The sequence below is a fragment of the Gopherus flavomarginatus genome, chromosome 8, assembly GCF_025201925.1.
Source record: "Gopherus flavomarginatus isolate rGopFla2 chromosome 8, rGopFla2.mat.asm, whole genome shotgun sequence".
Lineage (NCBI taxonomy): Eukaryota > Metazoa > Chordata > Testudines > Testudinidae > Gopherus > Gopherus flavomarginatus.
Genome location: NC_066624.1, coordinates 2,902,809 through 2,926,860, shown reverse-complemented (window position 1 = coordinate 2,926,860; position 24,052 = coordinate 2,902,809). Strand labels below are relative to the sequence as shown.

At 45.1% G+C, this 24,052-nt stretch overlaps 1 long non-coding RNA gene across 2 annotated transcripts; it reads right to left on the bottom strand.

Annotated features, from left to right (window-relative positions):
- Positions 1-23,226, bottom strand: LOC127056756 (uncharacterized). Of its 2 annotated transcripts, XR_007775898.1 has the most exons (4): positions 23,093-23,226; positions 19,533-19,633; positions 3,401-3,742; positions 1-1,999 (listed from the first exon to the last, which is right to left on the bottom strand). It is a non-coding gene; the product is annotated as an uncharacterized LOC127056756 (long non-coding RNA). The 2 variants fall into 2 exon arrangements; XR_007775899.1 differs by lacking the exon at positions 1-1,999 and having other exon boundaries at positions 3,370-3,742.
- Positions 23,227-24,052: the final 826 nt, after the last annotated feature.

The following is a 24,052-nucleotide window of genomic DNA, read 5'->3' as shown; positions in this document are numbered from 1 at the left end:
CAAAAAGTTTCAGTTGAACTGAATCTGCATTTTTCAGAGCAAAAAAAAAAAGTTTTGGTGAAATATTTCAGCCAGTTTTAATTCCAATTCACTTCTTTACTGGAGACTTTGGCAGAGTTAGCAAGATTAGAATTATGTGACAAATTCAAAATCTTTTGCTGAAATTACAAGCCCCAAAGCCACCACAGACATAGCATGAACAGAAAATATATTATACCTTTTAGAAACTTCACACACCCTTCCTACCTTATTTAAAGCTCTTTTAATTACAAATGGCTTGTAGCTCAGTAGTACTATATAGCCAATCAATATGGATTGCACCATTTCACAGTTAGGCCTGCATCATTTAGAGGCATGTGGTGTGCCTTGCTGTTAAACTAAGGACATTTCCCAGGCTGGCTTTTTGGCTGTGACATTTCACCTGGACTGCGGCATGCCTCACTAGACAAATCGGAATGTGACATGCCTTTAATTTCACTTAGAGAGATCACAGAATGCTGCAACTTCCGCTGAGTGAGATTTCCTCATATCTACCTCAACAGGTAAATAAAAAGGAATAATTTATTTAACCTGCATTAGTAATTTGCATGAATTATATTGGATTTATTTATCAAACTATCAAACCACCATCATTACTTCAGGGTCTCTGTTACAGCTGTAAAATCTCCTGGAAGGAGAGTAACCCATTCTTTGCTTTGTACAATGCAATGGGTGTGACAAAACCAGATTGGGCCCTAGTGTGCTGCACGTGACAAACAGAGCGGTGAATCAGATGAAAGATGTGAAGAATTGGAAGCAGTCAGAGAGGTCTTACCCAGCTGATGGTCTCTGGAGCTAGCTGGGTGCTGTTTATTCTAGAAAGTGAATGAAACCTCTGGCATTCCTGAAAAGTGTGTAAACTCCCCTTGTATTTGGTGGGGGAAACCCCAGAACTGATGGTTAGAGCCAAAACTTCCATCCATCTTTTTGGACAAACATAACTCTTACTGGGCACAAAGATGCATCAGGCACATATAGGTGTTTTCACACTACAGCTACGGAAAGCCAACTTTCCCAGCAAGTAGTTGTCTGGATGGCTTTAGCAAACTCTCTTTGCCTGCTACATCAGTGATTAATAGCTGCATACATGGTCAGAGCTAGTTACTAGATCAGGTGCCAGTGTGCAAGAACATGCAGCTTTGTTCCTGGACTTTGTAGGACAATAAACTTGTTGTGCACATCATCTCATCATAAGAACATAACATAAGAATGGCTGTACCAGGTCAGACCAAAGGTCCATGAAGCCCAGTATCTGTCTACTGGCTGACTGACTCCTCCCATCAATTTGCACCCCCTCACAAAGGCTGGCCACTCCTGCAGTCCTTGAGCAAGTTTAGGTGCAAGGATTGCTCCTAGCCAGTGCAGCTGTCAGTGCTACTAACCCCAAAAGGGGATCAGAGAGGGCTGGGAAGGGAACCCATAGTCAAGTCCCATTGACTTCAATGGGACTTACTTGTGTGCTTTAAAATTAAGCATATGTTGTAGCATTGTTCTGAACAAGAGCCCAGTTCTGAAGCAGAAAAAGCAGAAGAGTCTCGCTGCAGGTACCTTTTGTTCAGAGGCACAGTTTGTTTCATTGTGGGGGAGTGCAAATCTTAGTTTGTTGTTGAATTTTTCATATGAGCCAATTATCCTGATTATATAGCCAAGAATATTTCTCTTTCTAAAGAGGAGATTGGAGTTGTCTCCACAGATTTTTTCTAAGCTATACCTTTCTCTAAGTTCAAGCAGAGCAATATTTCTTTACACAACATGGAAGTAATTTCTCTTTGACACAAGTTTATTGTAATGTAAAGGCTAATTGATAGCTTGCAGGGCACTTGGGTTTTCCAGGCTGTTGTTTTTGCTCCCAGCAAAAATTTACTCAGCTGATGAGAATATTTTGACAAGTCTGCCTATGTGTGTTCAGGAAGTGCAGTTTGGTGTGAATTTTCTGGGTGCACTGACCCACTTTTAAAACCTAAAATGGACATGCTCCAAATTAGTATGATGATAGTGTACTTGGATAAAATAAAACAAAGAGATAAGGTAAATAAACAAATATACATTACAGAAACAGGTAGCAGAGTTTGCTAATCAGGTGCTAAATTATTTTTTGTCCTCACACTTTTATTCTCTCACTTATTCCAGGAGCTACAATTGTTTTGGTTTTAAAGATTCAGTTTGGGTTGCAGAAATTAATATTTTGACCCAGTTGTATCTGCCCCAATCCCATACTTTTTCAGCAAATTACCTTAGTTGTAAACAAACACACACAAGAATGAATGTGCCAGATCAAATAGAATTACTTTTCAAGAGAGGAAATATGCTGCTTCATTTTTCCTTTGTGTTCTTGGAAGAAATAAATGCCTCATTTAGAATTCTCTTTCATTTATATTTACAGTCCATGGTGTTTATTGGTGTATGCTTTTCTAGGCTTATTTGTCAGTAAATCAGGGACTGTATTTTAAGAGTAAAAAAATGCTGTTTCTTGGTGTTAAAATATTTCTTTCCTTAGGTTTATAACATAAATTTGCTTCTTCCAAAGTCTCATGCTCCTGTGATTAAGCTCCCAGCAATCACAGGAGACCTTTAGGATTTGTTACCAGAGTTCTATACAACACAGTATGTGTATGGATGTTATGTTTGTAGGTGAGTGTTGTGGGTTTGCTGGTTAAACTGTGCGGATAACTGTGCTGCATAGGGCTCTCCTCAGTCTTCCATGTTGTCCAAAAACACTTTCTAACACTACAACATTGTTCCTGTTGGTGTCTATTTTGTAATTACACACATGGGGAACTAGTGAAGGGATTCAAGGGCATAACAATGGTCATATCAGTGGGCATGAGAGAATTTGTTACTGTTACCCATAAAACCATAAAGAATCGCTCTCTGTCTCTGTTTTAGATTTGTGCTCCATTTGACTCTAAACAAAAATGCACTTGCCTAATAGGAAAACTCTTCCTTAGCCCTACCATTTACCTTGGAAATCAAACCGGCTGGGTTGATAGGCCATGAAAACCTAGCTAAAAAAGAAAACAAAGAAAACCACAGTGGAGTGCTGTCCTCCCCCAGGAAATATTGTTTCATGCCTCCTTTGTTACACTGCCTTGGTTGGATGTTATGTGGGGGGTGTCTGAACCCTCATTGTCACTGAATGCAAATTGATCCTGACAAATATAAGGAGAGAGAGAAAACAAATGGGAGCCTGAGTGTTGCACAGCTCTACTGAATGCATAAACTCTAGGAAAAATTCTCATTCTCAGAGCAATGAGCTAAAGCTAGAAGTCTGGCTGTTGTATTGGCTTCTGTATGGCCATGCAGAACTGGTTGGAACAGACACGTCTAATGGTGAATACTGCTGAGAAAGTTGCTTTCTTACCTACTAGTTAATCGTTACAGAATGCACTGTGTTACAATGCTGTGAATAATAACCCCTGGATTGCACTGACACTATTCCCTGTGCATTAGCAATGGCTGTGCTCAAGACACAAGCCTCAAATCTTCAGGGAACTCCTCTTAGCTTAAAATCTGGGGTTCCAGATCCCGCCTGTTTGTCAGTGTTTAGTTCTGGTGAGGCATAGGTCTTCTATTGACATGCTGAATGAGGCTGACACAAATTGCTTGTCAGAGTTTTCCATTCTGGTGAATAAGCCTCTTATGATTTAAATTCGGCCTGATAGGTTGGCTGTTTATCCCATTATTTTTCACAATGGAGAGGAGTCTGCAAAGGCAAAGGAAAAAAAGAATCATGTTGGCAACTGCAAGCTGCATGATCATGCAAACTGCACCAAATGTGGGCATCAGCAGAGCTGCTGAAAATAACAGCAATATTCAGAAGCAGATTACTGAGTCACGAGCATGTTTCGACTGTGATTACAGGAGAGAGACAGAGTTAGTCTTTGGTTGCCATAGAAGTTTAATGAGGGAGACAGACAGGGACAGACAAATTGAGGCGCTCACTTGGTAAATGTTCTAGCCAGAAGCTATTGTAAACATTCCTCTTATTTAACAAAGAGAGATACTAAATCTATATTGGTTATGCTGGCCAGAAAAAACTAGTAGTGTGCTATAGGTGTACCTGGGGGTGGACTGTGTCAGGAAAATAAAGTAATAACATGCTCATTTTGGGCCATTCTGATGCATCTCCAGTAGCACAGTCAATTAAACACGTCGTTAGAGAAACGTGTTCTTCAGCTGGTGTGATGCCAGTGGAGCAGCCCTGCCTGGCGGTGGATGCAAAGAGCGGACTGATTTCCACTCTTGTAAGTCCTGTTTTTTTTTTAAATTACAGTGCTCAAGCCATTCTCCATTATTGGCAAGTCAGGTGGGCTCAGCATTCACTGCAACATATGTGGTGACCAGACAACTCCACTAGATCTCCGCACTGCCTCTCTGCATAGCCGCAGATCTGCATAGTAATGAAAGTCGTTCTAGAACCGTGACTCCAAATCTCTTGGGATTTCAAGGCAGGAGATGTTTAGGTTTGGACTCCAAAATCTGTTCCTATCTCCCTAGTTTCCCTTTTAAGGTATGAGTCAAAACTAGAAGGGCTGAATTTACTAGTTCTGGTTCATATTCAGCCAATATCTTGTGTGAACCATGCCCACAGAATTTCAAAACTAAAACTGTACAAATGTCCTGAAAGCAGGTGCTCCTGGGAAATTTCCACCATTCACACTGGCAGAACTTCAATTTTAGGCTGAAATCTTGTGAGAACTGCTGGAGAGATTTCAACACTGTCATACTCCAATCTGAATCTGACTCTAATTTGGTCTCATGCTCCTCAACTCAAATCTTACCCTAAATGTAAATGAATAAGCTGCTGGAGATGCATGTGATCCAGCCCTGATCTCAAACTTTCCCTATTTCAGTTTGAATTCAAATTAAACAATACCGCTGAGTCATATTCTGCTGTCTGTATTCAAGCACAACTCCCATCAAACAAACAGGAGTTGTACTACCCTACCTCTCTGCCCCCAGCAGTAGAGCGTGTCAGAAAATGCTTTTTCTGCAGAAAATTGTTATGAAAATAACTTTTTTTTGTTTGTTACCCACATTTCCGCTGAAAGTTTTGACTTTTTGTTGAAAAAAACAAAATCTGAAAATATTTGTCTAATAACCAAAATGTCCTGGTTTTGGTCAGAAACTTTTCAACAAAAATGACATTTTCCACAGGAAGCAGACACTTTGCAAACCCTTTAGTCCACCAGAAACCCAATCCCTATTGAAAACCAGTTTGGATAGAGTCACGGGGATGGACTGAGCCCTGTGAGCCCAAGTCAGCTGGCAGGGGTGTCTAATTGCAGTGCAGACAGGCCTGTTAGGGCTGACAAAGGGCAGCAAGTCTCTACAAAGAGTGAGAGGAACAGGAAACGGGGAGAGGAAGCTGGAGCAGAGACTGCCGAAGAGCTGCAGTGAGCAGGAACCTCCGTCAGGAGACCCTTGATTTGAGACCGGGTACAGAGGGCTGAGGGAAGGAGAGCAGCTCCTGGGAAGAAGAAAAGAACATTCCAGCTAGGGAGGGCTGGGCAGGACTTGCTAAAAGCGAGGAAGACTTTGTAGACTTCGAGTTTTGTATTCAACTTTGATGTTAATTAGCCCAGACCCAAAGGAGGAGTGTTCAACCAGAGAGACGGCCATGGGTGGCGTTCACTGAGGAGATCTGAAGAGGGGAAACTGGACCAAGGTGGCTCAGAGCCATGCTTGAGCCAGAGGCAGCACTTGGGGGCGACTGACTTTGTTAAAAGCTTTTCATCTTACCTTATTCATTAGATTAAACCCTAAATTTACTCAACTAAACGGTGGCTCAAAATCAATGCTGAAAATATTTAGGATGCTGGAAGTTATGTATCCTAATCAATCACTTGACTTTCGCATAGAAAAAGTAATGCCAACTGGGGAAAAAATCTAATTTATTGTACTAAACAAGGGAAATATTTCTGTAGACTTGTTACAGATCTGTTGACATTTAAGCCACATTTAGATTTTGCTTTTGTTTTCTATTCTGAGTAGTCTTTACGTCAGTACTTCTGTACTAGAGCCTACCTATAAATAATTCATGTGTTATTTAAATAAACTGCAGATTGCTTTCCAGTTGGTAAGGAAGCAGCTGTTCTTTTCTATATCACTGTGTACAGTTGTAGTAGCTTCTTGTTTCAGATATGTTTATGATTCATTCAGAATGCACCAGTAAATCAAATTACAATAAATGTAACAGCTGGAAGTTTAATTAGATGATAAACAATGATAGTTCTGCATTTTGCTAAACTAAAGTATCTTATTTGTATCTGTGTCTGATTCCAATATGCTTGAGAGAAAGTGAAATATCATAAAAATAGTTATAGCTTGGTCCTTATCGAATGTAATTACTCCCTGGGACCCATCCTGAGCCAACCCGAGCACTGGGTAACTCAGCTTTAACGTGGTGGCAGTGAAGAACTAGAAAGGTAACTGGTCGGATTCATTTTCACAAACTCCAGAGCTGTTAAGGTCAGAAGATTCATTGCGATGTGTGTGACCTCACAGTATCAATGTTTACTACTGCTGCTCCATCCTGCCTAGGAGAGGCCCTTGGACTTCTCTGTCATTCCAGGGTTCAGTCCAACAAATGGTGGGTGCACAAAGACACCCAGTCTTGATTTAAAGACTCCGAGTTATGGAGTGTTTGCCTTTTCCCGTGGTAATTCATTTCAATGCTTAATTACCCTCATTTTTAAAAAAAACATCTCCTCTCCTGTTTGAACTTTACTGAGTTCAATTTTTGTTCTTTCCATGAATACAGTTTAACTTGCTTTCCTGTGGTTAATTTTCTAGTATTTTTAACATTATAATAAATGTGGCAGAGGCAGCTCATCCTTTTCTTCTCCGTGTAAGCGAGGGAATGGTCCTGCTACTGTGGGGAACTTCCCTGGCTTCTGCGCTACCCCGGTGAAGTGGGCTAATGAAAGGATCTGAGTCCTCGCTCTCACTTCCTTTACCCAGAGGCCTCCCTGCCCTCGAGAACTCCCCTTCCACTCTCCTGTCTGGCAGAGTCATCGTATCCCCGACAAGGCTGGGCCCAGGATTCCTGGGGGGCTCGACCTCCAACCCTGCTGTGGTTGCCTGGGACAGGGGCTAGGGCATCCCTGCTCCAGGATGCTCTCTCTGCACTGGGCACCTCCCTGACCCACTGATCACATCATACAATTTAAAGCAAATACAAGTTGGTTACTTCACAATTAACTTAAAGAAAAGAATAAGGAAAAATGGGAAAGGTTAAAGGAAAACACCTGGCCCTGCTCTGTGGCAGGGAACGTCACAAGCAGTGTCTCTGGACGTCAGGGCACTTCACAGTCTGTTCCTTGTAGGTCCCAGGTCTCCTCAGGCTCTGGCTGTGCTGCAGGGATGCTGCAGGTTAGACACTTGCAATGGTGGTGGCCACGCACCTCCGGGCTTTGGGTGGTGGGACCCTTCTTCCCAGCGTCAGACCCACCGTCGGGTTAAGATCCCCCTCCCAGTCTGGCCTGCAAGGACCCTTTGCTGGGGGTGTCCTTCTGCTCTGGACCCTTTGCTCAAGGTCCCCTCTTGGCTGGCCCCAGTTCCTCACCACACTGGCACTGGGGCTGCAGCTCTGCTTCCAGCACGGGATCTGCTCTCCCTGGGCTGCACCTCTGGCTCTGCTCCCAACTCTGACCTGCTTCCTGAGCTGCTTTTCTGGCCCCTCTGGATCTGGCCCAGCTCTGCTCCCCAGCTCAACTCGGGCCCCCCCCCTCCTTATCTCAGCCTCACTCTGTCTGATCCAGGCAATTCCAGCTCAAACGGAGGCCAGGACCCCCCTGGACTGCTGACTCCCTGATTAGTCTGCCCACACTGTCAATCAGGCTCAGAGGCTGAGACTGACCTGCAGCATTGGCCTCTCCCCAATCTTTTAGTGCTGGGAGCTAGCCAACCAACCCCTCCCACTGAATGTTAGTAAGGGGGCAACGGTCCCCTTACATTCGTATTCACTGAGAAACACCATCCTTCCAGCGAGCACCGCTTGAGCTATGGAGCTGGTGAACAATCAACATAATCCCTTTGAATCCTCATGGAACTGAACCCTAGAAACGTGGAAGAAGCCAAAAACCAGAACATCTTGTAAAATCTCATGCAAGTGAGGAGCATGAGGGAGAGTGTAAAGATTTTGGACCTGAGTCTGCCTAGAGCGCAGTGTGGCTAACTCTCTAGGGTGACCGGATGTCCTGAGTTTATAGGGCTAGTCCTGATAGTCAGGGTTTTGTCTTGTCTAGGTGCTGTTACCCCTCACCCACGTCCTGATTTTTCACACTTGCTACCTGGTCACCCTACTGCCCCCTGACCAATAGGCAGAGCTACTGGCCTGACACAGACAAAGATGCTGCTCCTGACCAGTAGCCACCTGACCCCGGGCAGCTGTCCAGCAAAGGTCTCACCATACAAAAGAGAAATGAAGTCATCTGAGCTGCTATGCTACTGTTCACTTCCCGAGGTTTATAATGGAGTTTAAGGCCAGAAAGGACCCACTGTTTAGTCTGGCCTCCTGTCATTCCCAGGCCGCCTCCACACGAAGCCTCACAAAGAACTACATCCTGCAGGCAAAAGACAGAAGGGACCTAGGTGTCACCAAATCTTCTACGTGTGGCCCAATCCTGCATTCCTTGTGCTCCCCAAACACCCACTGAGGTCCTTAAGTTACACACACAGTGCAGATTTGGGACCGAACAGAGATGAACTCAAACCGTCTCATTTGAAAATGGATTCTTATCACCCCAAGTGAAGAGGGGGTAGAATCTGGGATTTGGGTTGAGTCCAATATAAAGATGGAGACATTTGCAAAATGTGGACTGAGGGCTGGGCTTGGCTGCTGAGCTTGGACGGGGCCAGCCACACACTACACACTGTGTTACCCATGTGCTAAACCCTTGTCTTAGGGGACTGAAAGCATAATGACAGAGTTCAAAGAGAGAAACCTATTTTGTCATCTGAGACCAGGGCTTTTCTGGTGTTTGAGTTGTTTGGTAGAGAACGTGCAGTCTGCTGACAGAAGGATTCCGTCACACTCTGGCTTTGGGAAGCCAACAGTGATTTGTTTTTATATATTCTTTTTTATTATTTTTGAGGGAGTTGTAACGTTTGCTTTCATTTTAAACAGTTATTTCACTTGATTCATTTCAGCGGGGGGAACAATATGGCTTTTGACTGGCTCATCTCTGCCAGGACATCCCTGCTGACAGAGCATTTTTGCAATGCTGGGTTTGTTTTTAGGACTGTGAGATCAGCAGTTGCTTTCCTGCTAAGTGCCCCAAATTTGACTGTCTAGGGGTTGGCGACAGGCAGTTCTCAGTGGAGGGCCTCAGATCCAGGGCTCACAGCTGTGGTGTAAGTAGTTGCACTGGTGTCATGTGGGATTTTATGTACTGCACCTTTAAATTCCTAGTTGTTGGCTAGAGGCAGTTGCCATTTTGTGTTCTGTCCGGAAAGGGCGTCGTTCATGAGTGCCCCATGGCCACTCTATGCCAGCTTGGATGTAAAGCCATCACAGGCCCAGAGATGGCATAGCCACCCTTCTGCTGGGCCCTACTGTAAAAGCTGCTTCCAATGGAGGGCATTCCCTGCAGGAGGAAGGCATGGAGAGGTGTTCCCACGTGCTAGCTGTTCCTGGGTGTCAGGATGGCCCATATTGGTAGCTGGGCACCAGCTGGGACAACCTCAGTATAAGGGATGAATTTGTCCCTGCAGATCTGGATTCCAGCTCCTTTGATTTACAGAATCCGTCCCGGAGATGTGGGGAGCCTTTCCTCCTTTGTTGCACGTCTCAATTTAAAATACGTTGTTTAATGTGCACCTCTGTGCCCTTCTGTATGGAAAAATAACAGCTCCCCCCGCTTGCAGAACACAGCCTGGGTTTAACCTTCGGGGCACAGTGCAGAGGTCATCTATTTATTCCCAATTCACCTGAGGGCTGAGACGTATATTTCTGTTCCTGGGAGTCCGTCTCGTTTAGCTGACAATCATTAACGTTTTTGTACATGTTTTAACATATGTTCATGCATCAAAAATAGTTTACAAGTAAAGAAATGCCAGACTCTCCTTTTCCCACCTCACCATCATCACTGCCAGATCGTTAAAGGAAAAGAATTTTACAGGCCTTAAAATCACCAGAGGTTTCAAGGCAAGTCCTGGGGAGCTGGAAACATTTTAATTCGGTAATGTTTGCAGATGGCATAATTAGAGAGATGAAAAATAGAAACCCTGATTGTTCTTAAGCGGCCAGTTAAGCTGGAGAAGCTGCTGACATTATGGAGGGTAGGCGGGTGTCCATGTTGGAAGGTAAGGGACAGCACAGTCAGGAGCAGCGCCAGAGTTTTTGGTGCCCTAGGCAAGGGTCCTTCTGTGCTCCTGGTCGGCGGCAATTCGGCAGCGGGGGGGATCCTTCTGAGCTCCTGGTCTTCGGGGCACTTCAGCGGTGGGCCCCGGCGCAAGTGAAGGACTTGCTGCAGAATTGCCACAGAAAACCCGGAGCACGGAAGGACACCCCGACGCCGAATTGCCGCCGAAGACCCGGAGTATGGAAGGACACCCTGCCACCGAATTGCCGCCGAGGGTGGCAAAATGCCGCCCCCCCAAATCCTGGCGCCCTAGGCGACTGCCTAGGTCGCCTAAATGGAAGCGCCGGCCCTGAGCGCAGTGCATGTCCGGGTGCAGTTTACATCCTGCCAGCTCTCACTGCTGTGTTATATTATGTTTCAATGAAGGGCTAATGTAAATGTAATTGTTTAAATAAAAGATCTCTGTGGAACACAGTGACCAAGAACAACACAGTGACAAGGTGGATGAACCTGCCAGGGGAAGGCAGCTGCAGGAAAAAGGCCAGATTAAAAAGCATAGACCCGACAAATGCACCAACAGTGAGCTCCGTGGGTCCCCCAGATGGATCAGCATGCCTGAGCTAGACCAAAACTAGCATCTCAGTCATAACTGTCTTTACCTGTGTTGTTCCGAACACCTGAGATTGCTAATTAGGAAAGGGTTTTAGAGAATGTATTCTCCTTTTTGTTGCTTGCCTTGGATTTCTCAGTTTGGATAATGTAAACATACCAATCTGTTTCTCATTCCTTTTGTTTGCTTGTTCTCATATGCTACAATGCTCGCGTTACAGAGTCTTCAGAGCAATGTTGTTCTAAAAAAACTTGTTTCCAATGGAATTTGCTTTCAAAATTAATGGAAACATTTTTATTGTGGTAAGATATTTTTAAAAGGCTTTACTGCTTTCAAAGTCTTCTTTAAATAAAACTTAAATTAGCAGCTAAACTTGAACTGACAGCATTTCATTAAATCCTCCCAAATAAAAATTCAAATAAGTGTCTTTCTCTAAGCATTCACCTAGCTGTGGGAGCCTATTATCTTGTGTGACAATCTCTCTCAGTGACTCTATTCCTGGATTGAATTAAAGGTGGGTCAGCTCAAATCTAGAGGATGCTGAGGAGTTGGTGAACCTCCTGAAAATGAGCAAGCTGCTGAAAAGACTGCTGCCATTTACAAAATGATGTGAGCTATTCAAATGTTCTTGTTCATTGTCATGTATTTGTGTTACCGAAATGAAATTGATGTCCCATTGTGCTGGTGCTGCACATATAAATAGCGAGAGAATGTCCCTTCTCCCAAACAGCTCACAATTTAAATAAAAAAGAGAAAAGGTGTCAGAAAGGAAATATTATCATGCATGGTTTGTTTGTTTTTTACAGCTGGCGAACTGAGTCATAGATCAGGTGTTTTGCCTGAGGTCACACGGGGAGTCTGAGTAGAGTTGGAATTGAATTCAAATCTCCTGAGCCCAGCCAAGTGCTAGAAGCACAAATCCTCTTTTCTCTTGTAGACCATCTTTCCTGTAGCCCATCCAGCAGCTGTCCCTGCTAAAGTGTCATTGACTGAATTGTAATGAGTGTGTCTGCTTAGCTGGTTGGGGTTTAATTATTCTTTTCCTTAAAAAAAAAAAATGGTCACATACTGAAAACAAGCTTGTGGCTAAATGTTCTGCTCTCTTGGTGGGGCTATTGAGCAGAAAGGCTGAAGGTTAGAAGAAGCCCATGCACTCAGATAAATATGCCATGCCCCTCCCATGAAAACCATGAGTGGCAAGATCTGCTCTGACAGCTTCCTTCCAAATGAATCCCATTGCCTGGGAAACTGTTCCTGCTTTCTTCTGAAAATCCCAGACCAATCTGCAGAATAAATTCCATTTCCTTTCCTTTCATGCATACGATCAGCAGAGTGACATTGCCAGGGCTCTACTTACGTATTGGTAAGGGGTGGTATCTTTGAGCTGGGTAGATTTTTTTTTCTCCTAGAGTGGTGAGAGAAGGAGGCGGTTTTGCGAGGTATCCTCTGAGCCTTTTACTACTGCCCTCAATGCCCCCTTTATCCTGATGTTGACTAGAGAATGATGTATGGTTTGACTCTAGCCTGCTGCCTCCATAACACTCCCAGCTCTGGCTGACTTGGGAGCGGGGGGCACAGCTTGGGTCTTTAATGCAGATGCTGTTTGTCGGTTCAGTGGGCTGCCAGGCACTCGGCTGTGTGCTGGCCTGCACAGTGAGTTATCATGGGAGCTGCTGCTCCTACTGCACATAAAGAGCACCAAGAATCAGGAAAGGCACCCGAAGGAGACGTGGGCCTGGGTGGTGAGGCCCCAAGAATCTGTTTGCAAGTGGATTTGGTGGGGTGCATTTTCTCCTTTAACGACTGAGTGTAATTATGCTGCAGCTGGTGCTGAGCATGTGAACCTTCAGGGCAGTGTTCCCTTGCTGCCTTCCCACAGCTTTCACCCAGCCTCACTCACCCTGAGTCCCCTCTTCCTTCCAGGGGAGCAGCTGTAGGACATATTTCACTGGGTTGCTGGAGACTTCCACTTATGGAGCAAACTGCAGCCCCTCTGCCATAGCCAAATGGGAGATAAAGGATCTGTGCTGGGGGATTAACAGCTCCTGGAAACAGGGCCCTGCTACCCGTGCAGCTGATTGGGGAGAGTGATGGGGTGTTCACCCTACACCACCCCAGAAGGGGTTAGAATGGCTCCAGAGGGGAAGTGGACAGGACGGGCTGCACCTGGGTGAAGATAGACAGCCCTAACCAAAGCTGAAGCCAGGCTGGGCTTGTATAAAGCCAGAGAGAGGAGAGCAGAAAGGGGCTGCCACAGGGGGAGGGAGTTGGCCGTTGCTCTCAGCATTGAGAGAAAAGAGTAGGAAGGAGCCTGTGGAAAACAGCAGCCAGGGTGAGCCTGCATGGACCTCAGCTGTCGAATGTAGGGTCCCTCGCTGGCATGCAGAGTGGAGGGAGCAGCCCTGGGCTCCCCTACAAGCCACTGCGGGGGGGTGGGGATCACAGACAGTGCAGTGGACTTTGAAGACTGCCTGAGGCAGTTTGGCTAGAGAGACTTTTTTACTCAGAACGGGGGGAACCTGGCCGAGGGCTCAGCCACGAAGAGGAAGGGCTGCAGTCTGTGGAACGTAAGAGAGGAAGCAGAATGAGAGATCGGGACAAGGGCCAGAGAAACCGTAGGAGGATGTCACACCCGTGGTGAGCTGATCCCCAGATGAGCCATAAGGAGATGCCACAGCAGTGAGTGGAGCAAACCCCCTGACAGGAAGAGAAAAAATAGCCTCTGGGAATCACCCGCCCATGGAGATAATCAGGCACAATGAAGACGGTGACCCCACAGCTCCTGGAGGTTAGAGAAAGACCTATGGCTGGGAACTTACTGCAGGTCTCTGTACCATTGTGATGAGGATAGAAAGGACACCTAGGCCCTCTTGTCACAGTTCTCTTGCGCTGTCCTGAAACTGAGGCATGATACGTGCACACCCAGGATGGCCGGGTGCAAACACGGGGCTGCCCAGAGGGGAGGGCAAGTGGGGCAATTTGCCCCGGGTTCCGCAGGGGCCCCCATGAGCATGGCTGAGGCTCCCTCCCTGGCCCCACCCAGCCCCGTCTCCTCCCCTCCCCTCTCCCGGAGCCTCAGCCCATCCAGCAGCGTCCCGGACAGCGTCCCATGAGGGGGCAGGGCTGCGAGCTCCAGGCTGAGCTCGCAGCCCTGCCCATGTGGCTCTGAGCGGGGCAGAGCTCAGGCCCTGCCGGAGACATGCTGCCTTTGTCAAGCGAAGCTCCTGGATGCGCTGAGGCTCCGGGTGAGAAGGGAGCCAGGGGTAAGGGGCCGGGGCCGGGGCCGGAGGGGTTGGCCAAGGGGAAGGGAGTCCCAGGGACAGGGAGGGGGCAGAGGTTGGGGGGGCGGTCAGGGGACAGGGAATGGGGGGGGGGTTCCAGGGGTCTGTCAGGACTCAGCGAGGGGGTGATAGGGGTTGGGGCAGTCAGGGGACAGGGAGCAGGGGTGGGGTCCTGGCGTGGTAGTGGAGGGTCTCTGGGGGACAGTGAGGGGACAAGGAGCAGGATGGATTGAGGATTCTGAGGGGGAGGCTGTTGGGGGGCAGGAAGTGGGTGGGAGTCGGATAGGGGGCAGAGCCAGGCTGTTTGGGAGGCACAGCCTTCCCTACCCTAAAGCTCATTCAGCAGTTTGAGGCTTGCAGAAGAGCCAAGCTGTTAGCTTTTCCATTAGGGCTCCCATCCCTTTCACTTCCCAAATGCCAAATGATAGTCTATATTTAATTTCAGTGCCATAGGGAGATTCATGTCAGGGGAGGGTGGCTTCATTTAAAATTAGCCACTGGGGGAGGGTTCACATGAGAAGAGCAATATCCTACACCACCTACCTCCTTCCCAACCCTACCAAGGGAGACCCCCCCTCCCCTACATTTCCTGAGGCTCCAGAGGGGTTAATTCAGTGGTTCTCAAACTTTTGTACTGGTGACCCCTTTCACACAGCAAACCTGTGAGTGTGACCCCCCCCCGCCTTATAAACTAGAAACACTTTTTTATATATTTAACACTATTATAAATGCTGGAGGCAAAGCAGGGTTTGAGGTGGAGGCTGACAGCTCGCGGCCCCAGTAATAACCTTGTGACCCCCTGAGGGGTCCCGAGCCCCAGTTTGAGAACCCCTGGGGTAATTTAATTTTAACACCCTATGTCCATTCTCATGCATGTGCTATTTTGAGCATTTCAGTTTTCACAACATAGGATCATCCCAGATTTGGAACAAGCTCAAATGCTCAGTTTGTGGAGTACGTACGTAAGCTCTACTAAAGACAAACCCCCAGTAACCATCTCCAGTTTGTGAGGGACCCCATGGAGCCAGTCTCTAGGAAACAGATTAATGCATGGAGGTTAAGTCCATTAATGGCTATTAGCAGGGCCGGCTTTAGCAAGTGCGGGGCCCGATTCGAACAGTTTCAACGGGGCCCCAACAGGGATGACTGAAAAAAAAAAACACTACACATAAAAAAACACGTGGGGCTTGTACTCACCAGACGGTGCTTCTAGTCTTTGGAGGCGGGTCCTTCACTTGCTCCGGGTCTTCGATGGCACTGAAGGACCTGCCGCTGAAGTGGTGCCGAAGACCCGGAGCACCGCCGGGTGAGTAAAAATTAAAAAGGAACCTCTAGCCAGGGAAGGGATTCTTGGCCACTTGCCCCACCTGGCAGCCCTGCCACTGGGCACAGGGCCCTCTTAGGCATGGGGCCTGATTCGAGGGAATTGGTGGAATTGGTCCAAAGCCGGCCCTGGCTATTAGCCAGGATGGGTAAGGAATGGTGTCCCTAGCCTCTGTTTGTCAGAGGGTGGAGATGGATGGCAGGAGAGAGATCACTTGATCATTGCCTGTTAGCTTCACTCCCTCTGGGGCACCTGGCATTGGCCACTGTTGGTAGACAGGATACTGGGCTGGATGGACCTTTGGTTTGACCCAGTATGGCTGTTCTTATATTCTAACCTAAATGAACCCAAAGTTGTGGAGACAGATATGAATCAAGGAAGCCAGTAGCGTATCAGAAACCTGGAAAAATCTCTGACTGGATGGGCTCAGGTGTTTGGTCACAAGCTGAGGTGGTTCAAAAAATTTTGGATTTTTTTTTAAGCAGAATTTTTTTATTGTTTCTTTAAACAATCAAACACAGCAAGCAGCAGATATTTGGCCACACACTTCTGAAACCCCAAATCATATTCAAGTTATAGCAGACTAATTTCAGCTTTTCAATTAAAAAAATCACAACAAATTTTGAAGAAAAGCAGACATTGTCCGTGATTTTTTTCCTCCTTCTTAAATACCCCTAGTTTTCGATCCAGAAAGAGTTTTGATGGCACATATTTGTCCAACCCTTTTAATGAGCTTTAGTGCCTTTTAGCACTAGCTGATGCTGAGAACCAGTGATACCTTGTAAAGAAGTTTTCTCAAAACTGGATTTGTGCCGAGATGCAGAAGGTTTATTTTTCCCAGCGCTGCCCATGGGGGGGGAGCAAGTGGGGCAATTTGCGCCAGGCCCACAGGGGCCCCCACGAGAATATAGTATTTTTTTTATGGAAGAGGCCTCCGAAATTGCTTGCCCCAGACCCCCTGAATCCTCTGGGTGGCCCTGTGCAAACATATCTCTATGGGGTTTCTGTCCCTGAACCCCTTGGGTTCAGACAGATCACAGGCTTCCCAGAGCAGCAGCCGCACACAGGAGTCTGCTCAACGCAGGCAGGAAGCTATTTGAACTAGTGTCAGATTCAAGAACAAGAGGTTGTGGTCTTGCTTTGTCCCTGGCCCCATAGGCAGAGCATAGGACACATCTACAAGTAGACAGGCTCCCTGAGGCTGATTGTCTGCTGTGTGCTGGTTATGGCTCCCTGATTCTCTGCTCCTGGGGTCTGATCTTTCATAGCGTCCAAGGCCATGAGGGAGCAGGTCTGACCTTCTGTAAAGCCCAGGCCATGGACTCTGCCCCAAGATTATTCCCACAGCAGAGCTTTTAGAGAAATACCCAGTCTTAATTTAAACATTGCTAGTGATGGAGAACCCACCACGACCCTTGATGAGCAGTTCCAATAGTTAATTATTCTCATGGTTAAAAATTTATACCTCATTTCCAGTCTGAATTAGTCTAGCTTCAACTTCCAGCTCTTGGATCGTATTATAAGTTTCTCTGCTAGATTGAAGAGCCCATTTTTATCCATGTAGCTACATACAGACTGTAATCAAAGCCGCCCCCTGAATCTTCTCGTTGCTAAGATAAAAAGATAGACTCAAGGAGCTCAGTCACGATAAGATATGTTTTCTAATCCTTTAATCATTCTCATGGCTCTTCTCTGAACCCTCTCCAATCTATCAACATCCTTCTTGAACTGTGGGCACCAGATTGGACACAGGATTCCAGCCTTGGTTACAGCAGCATCAAATATGGAGGTAAAATAATCTCTCTACTCCTACTTGAGATTCTGTTTCTGCATCCCAGGATTGCATCAGCTCGTCTGACCACACTGTCATGTTCATCTGATTATCTACCACAGCCCCCAAATCTCTTTCAGAGTCCCTGCTTCCCAGGACATAGTCTCCCGTCCTGTAAGCATAGCCTACATTCTTTGTTTCTAGATGTATACATTTACATTTAGCCTTGTTAAAATGCATAGTATTTGCTTGTGGCCAATTTATCAAGAGCTCCTAATCACTCTGAATCTGTCCTCTTCATTATTTACCACCTGCCCATTTTGAAACACATCCCCATTTCAGCCATATTGAGACCTATCAGTTAGCTATTTTTAAAATCCATTTAAAGTGTGCCACATTACTTATATATCATTCTAGTTTTTTAATCAAAATGTTGGGCAGTACCACATCAAATGCCTTACAGATGTCTAAGTGTATTACATCAGCACTATTACCTTTATTTTACCAAACTTGTAATCTCATAAAAAAAATCTAATTAGTTTGACAGGATCTATTTTCCAGAAACCCAGGTTGATTTGCATTAATTACATTACCCTTCTTTAATTCTTTGTTAACTGTGTCTCATAGGAGCCACTCCATTACCTTGCCTGCGGTCAATGTCAGATTGAAAGGCCTATAATTACCTGGTCATCCTATTTCTTCTTTGAAAAAATTGGCACATTAGCTTTCCTCAAGGCTGCTGGAACTTCCACAGTGCTCCAAAACTTATTGAATATCAACATTAAAGGTCCAGCCAGCTCTTCTGGAACTTACAGATGCAAGGTATCTGGACCTGCTGATTTAAAAATGTCTAACTTTAGTAGCTTCTGTTTAGCATATGATGAGATTGCATCTTCGGTTATTTCCCTTTCCAAATACAGAACAGAAGTGCTGAGTAAATATTTCTGTATTATTACTGATGATTCTACTTTTTCCATCTAGTAATGGATTCTCAGGAATCTTTTTGTTCCTAATACATTTTTAAAACTTTCTTATTGTCCATAACTCTACTGGCCATAGAGCTTGCCTTCTGTCCCTTGGCTTCCCTTATCAATTTTCTACAATTCCTAATTTCTGATTTGTATTATTTACTATCAGCTTTAAACTATGTTCCCTTAGATCCAGAGCCAGGTGAGGATTTCCAGGGTATATTATGCACACACACTTCCCTCTCTGCCCCTGACATGTCCCCGGCAGGGAGGGAAGCAATGGTGCTGGCTTTGCTCCTCCACACCCAGATATCCTCTGCAGCAGAATGTCAGGAGGTTTCTAAATCCTTTTCTCTGCCTGAGCAGCACAAAAGGAGGAGACCAAGACAGAGAATTTGCCTCCCTCATCCACCTTCCATCCAAAGGCAGTTTTTGGCACCGTTCACAAAACACGGAGCTAAGCCAATACTAGAAGTGCTACATACTGTGAGTCGGCTTCCAACTTCAATCAAAATACCGCACTCCTGGAGATGTACTTTATTGCTTGGTATACATTTAAATATTACTCAACAGGATGAAAGCTTATCCTCATTAATTATAAAGATTTATGTTGGCAACCACTTAGTTCCTATGGTTACATGTCTAAGAAATTGTAAAATAGGCACTTCAAGGCTCTGGGCGGAGGAACAAATTGACTGTTATAGAATCCTTGAATGCTAATAACTCATTTACTTATAATGCTAATAAATAATTGGTCTAAAATAGTCTACTGCAGACTTAAAATGGACAGGGCATTGAATGGTCAGTGCTGCTCTTAAGTCTCTGTTACAGCCCTAATATGAAAATAATGCATCCTAGATATCAATTAAAAATATTTCAGATTATTCTCTTTGCAAATCTGTGTTAAACCATGTGTTTGCTCTCTAGCCCCCAGAGTTCACTTGCCATATCATGTGCTGGCAAGTTACTGAAAAACCCTGATTTCTATAAATCTTATGGATGTTCCAGTAGGAACACCTGGCATTTCTGTAGTGCATCAGACTGCGTTCCACTGCTCCCAGTGGTCAGTACCAAATGTTTCAGAGGATGATACTGTAGTTGCTGCTCTAAATATCTACTTAATAACCTGTCCCTAGGGAACAGCTTGTTCCTAATCTCTGTGTGAAGATTTGGGGCCTCTGTAGGTACAATTTATGAGTTCTGTTTGATATCGGAGGGCTCCCGATATGTACCTGTGTCAGGCTGCAGACTCCATTTTGGATGTGGGGTTTTTCACATCTCTGTTCTGATACCTCGATGTTGGATTGAAATTTCAGCAGGTCATGATACAGGGCTGTGGAGAGAGGGTCATTGACTTAAGCACTCACCCATTGATGTGGAATCCCTCTAAACAAGCTGGCTTCTACCCAGGAGAATGGTATATCAGGGGAGTGGTCACCAAGCAATGACAGTCACCTGGTAAGGATCTAGAATCACTGGAAGAGGCTGATCTGAGAGTCACCTAACCAAGGCAGTGAAGGGCTATGAAAGGCCTGTCAAGAAGACAAAGAGAGCCATGTAGGCAGTTTGGGCAGGAGAGGGGACGGGGACAGACCAGCCAAGGTCAGAGGAGGCAAGCTCTGTGTATGTGGGGAGAAGGCACCATGTTTCAGAACCCAAGCCATGCACTGCAGCAGGATGACCCTGAATGGCCCAGAGGACCTGGACTCCAGCCAAAGAATGCTCTGGAGTGGTGAAGAAATGGAGGTGGAAAAGTGAAGTAGCATTTATTATTTTCATCTAGCTCTGTATGTTTCTCATGCTATCAAAGGAAGGGCAATATTGTGTTAGAATCCTGTGCACTGTGTCACTACCTGCCATGTGTCACACCTACCATATGCCCCTTAAAGAGGTAAACCAGGAGCCTTGCACCTTTGGGTGGAGTTCTGGGAGAGGGAGTGTGTAAACACTGGGGAGAGTCTGAGGGGCTGGCCAGTGGTTGCTCACAGGGGTAGGTGCTAGGTAGAAGATCTGCACCCCAAGACTGTGCCCAGAGGCCCGAAGACAGTTGCAGTGCCTGGACTTTGTTCAGATTCTAGGGGCTTAAATCACCCAGTGCAGGTTCAATGGCTGGTTTGGTGAATGGCCAAGAGAGGCTGCTCAGCGAGTAGATGGCATAGAGCCTGAATCCTGCACCCCCGTGATAGTGTTTAATTTTGTCTGATGTATTATCGCTATAAAGCAAGGGTAGGCAACCTATGGCACAGGTGCTGAAGGTGGCATGCAAGCTGATTTTCAGTGGCACTCACACTGCGTGGGTCCCGGCCACCGGTCTAGGGGGCTCTGCATTTTAATTTAATTTTAAATGAAGCTTCTTAAACTTTTTAAAAACCTTATTTACTTTACATACAACAATAGTTTAGTCATATATTATAGACTTATAGCAAGAGACCTTCTAAAAACATTAAAATGTATTACTGGCACATGAAACCTTAAATTAGAGTGAATAAATGAAGACTCGGCACACCACGTCTGAAAGGTTGCTGACCCCTGCTAAAAAGTGTCATCCTTTTTTAAATACTGCTGAGTCCTTCAGTATCTTGAGGAAGTTAGTTCCACAATTATTTCATTTATTATGGAAAAAATATGTTTTCCTTTTATCAGTTTACAGTGTGCTCCCTTTCCATTTCATTGGCCAGCCTCCTCCTCTTGTGTTATGAGGAAGGGTGAATAGATGTTGTGTCATTTTTGACATGAACTGTGACTGTATAGATCATTGTTGCAGCCAGGATCCTAGAGTTGCACCAGGTCTTGTCCAGAGGAGGCCAAGTGGGGTATCTATGGGAGGTTGTAGTTTGCTGGTTATGATTATGCTATCTGCATGTGTGTATCATTTTTGTACTTGAAGTTATGAATATTGGCTGTGTATTTGTTTGATTCTAAGTAGCTTCAGTGAAGCATTTGGTCAGCTTCTTGAGAAAGGATTATTCTCAGTAAGTGCCAATCAAGAAACCCTTAACTGACAATGGACTTTGGGAGACGCCAATCCACATCTGAACGTTCCTGGGAACATTCAAACAAACATGTAAACAATGGCCTCGGCCTGCAAAAAGCTGAATCATTTGTAGATGTGTGACCTGCCCAGGTGGATAGAGACCCCATCTTGTGGCTGTGATGTTGCACAAGAGAAAGGATATAGAAGGCCCTGAAAGCCCCTCCATTTTGTCTTCAGCTGCCTCCCCACCCCAAAGAGATGCCTGAAAGAAACTGGAACAAAGGACAGTAACTCTGGGGGTGTGCGTGATTGCTGGACGCAGACTAGGATGGAGTCTAGTCTGTCAAAGAAGCTTACTGGAACATCTCTTAAGGTGAGATTTACCGACATTTAGTTTCCTACTGTATTAGGCTTAGACTTGCGTGTTTTATTTTATTTTGCTTGGTAACTTAAACTTTGTTTTGTCTGTTATTACTTGGAACCACTTAAATCCTACTTTTTATATTTAATAAAATCACTTTTTACTCATTAATTAACCCAGAGCAAGTAATTAATTCCTGGAGCAGCAAACAGCTGTGCATATCTCTCTATCAGTGTTATAGAGGGTGAACAATTTATGAGTTTACTCTATATAAGCTTTACACAAAATAAAATGGATTTATTTGGGGTTTGGACCCAATTGGGAACTGAGTATCTGGGTGCTGGAGACAGGAGCACTTCTTAAGCTGTTTTCAGTTAAGCCTGCAGCTTTTAGGGGATGTGGTTCAGACCTTGGCCTGTTCTTGTAGCAGGCTAGCATGTCTGGCTCAACAAGGCAGGGTACTGAAGTCCTAGGATGGCAGGGAAAACAGGCTCAGAGGTAGTCCCAGCACATCAGGTGGCAGTCCCAAGGTGGTTTCTGTGACTCAACCTGTCACAGACGCACACAATTTTCCTTCTCAAGGACATTTACTCTTTGTACGCCTTTGTCATGTGCAGTAGGAAGAGATCCTGAGACAAGTCCTTGTATCAGAGGCCTGGTATGAGGCCTGAACTAAAGTAGTGGTCAAAACTTTGCCAATATGAAGCAAAGTCAGGTTGTGAGCAAGAGGCAGGCCCTGCTCACAGAATTGAGCAAGCGCAGGGCTGATATTGCAAAAACACCTATTCCTGAGAGGTGCCGGGCACAGAGCACTCCCGCAAGCACATTCCGGAAGGGTGGTACCAGAACACCTTGATACCAGCACATTCCCCAAAGATAAAAGGAATACACTGACCCATCCTTAAGGATAAAGTCAGGATGACAGCATGAAGGATAGAGATGTTTTGATCAAACCAACAGGTACAAGGCAATGGGTGGCACCCTGATACATCAGGGGTAATATGCAACTTGTTTGTATTGGTGTATAAAGATTAGGGCTGTCAAGCGATTAAAAAAATTTATTTCGATTAATTGTGTGGTTAAAAAAATTAATCACTGTTAGTCACACTGTTAATAATAGAATGCCATTTAAATATTATTGGATGTTTTCTGCATTTTCAAATATATCAATTTCACTTACAACATAGAATACAAAATGTACAGTGCTCACTTTATATTTGTTTCTGATTACAAATATTTCCACTGTAAAAAACCCCCCCAAAAAAGTATTTTTCTATTCACCTAATACAAGTACTGCAGTGCAATCTCTTTATCATGGAAGTTGAACTTACAAATGTAGAATTATGTACAAAAAAACCCCTGCATTCAAAATAAAACAGTGTAAACCTTTGAGCCTGCAAGTCCACTCAGTTCTATTTCTTGTTCAGCCAATCGCTCAGACAAACAAGTTTGCTTACATTTTCAGTAGATAATGCTGCCTGCTTCTGATTCGCAATGTCACCTGAAAGTGAGAACAGGCGTTCGCATGGCACTGTTGTAGCCCATGTCGCAAGATATTTACGTGCCAGATGCGCTAAAGATTCATATGTCCCTTCATGCTTCATCCACCCTTCCAGAGAACATGTGTCTGTGCTGATGATGGGTTCTGCTCAATAATGATCCAAAGCAGAGCAGCCAACACATGTTCATTTTCATCATCTGAGTCAGATGCCACCAGGTTCTATAGTTTCCACATTGGGGTATTGCTCTTTTAAGACATCTGAAAGCATGCTCCACACCCCATCCCTCTCAGATTTTGAAAGGCAATTCACATTCTTAAACCTTGGGTCGAGTGCTATAGCTATCTTTAGAAATCTCACATTGGTACCTTCTTTGTTTTTTGTCAAATCTGCAGTGAAAGTGTTCTTAAAACAAGCAACATGTGCTGAGTCATCATCCAAGACTGATATAACACAAAATATATGGCAGAATGCAGCTAAAACAGGGCCATAGACATAATTCTCCCCCAAGGAGTTCAATCACAAATTTAATTAACACATTATTTTTTTAATGAGCATGGAAGCATGTCCTCTGGAATGGTGTCCAAAGCATGAAGGAGCATACGAGTGTTTAGTATGTCTGGCATGTAAATACCTTGCAATGCCAGCTATAAAAGTGCCATGCCAACACCTGTTCTCACTTTTAGGTGACATTGTAAATAAGAAGCAGTCAGCAGTATCTCCCACAAATGTAAACAGACTTGTTTGTTTTAACAATTGGCTGAACAAGAAGCAGGACTGAGTGGACTTGTAGGCTCTAAAGTTTTGTACTGTTTTGTTTTTTAGTGCAGTTATGTAACAAAAAAAAATTACATTTGTAAGTTGCACTCTCATGGTAAAGAGGTTGCACCATGGTACTTGAATGAGATGAATTGAAAA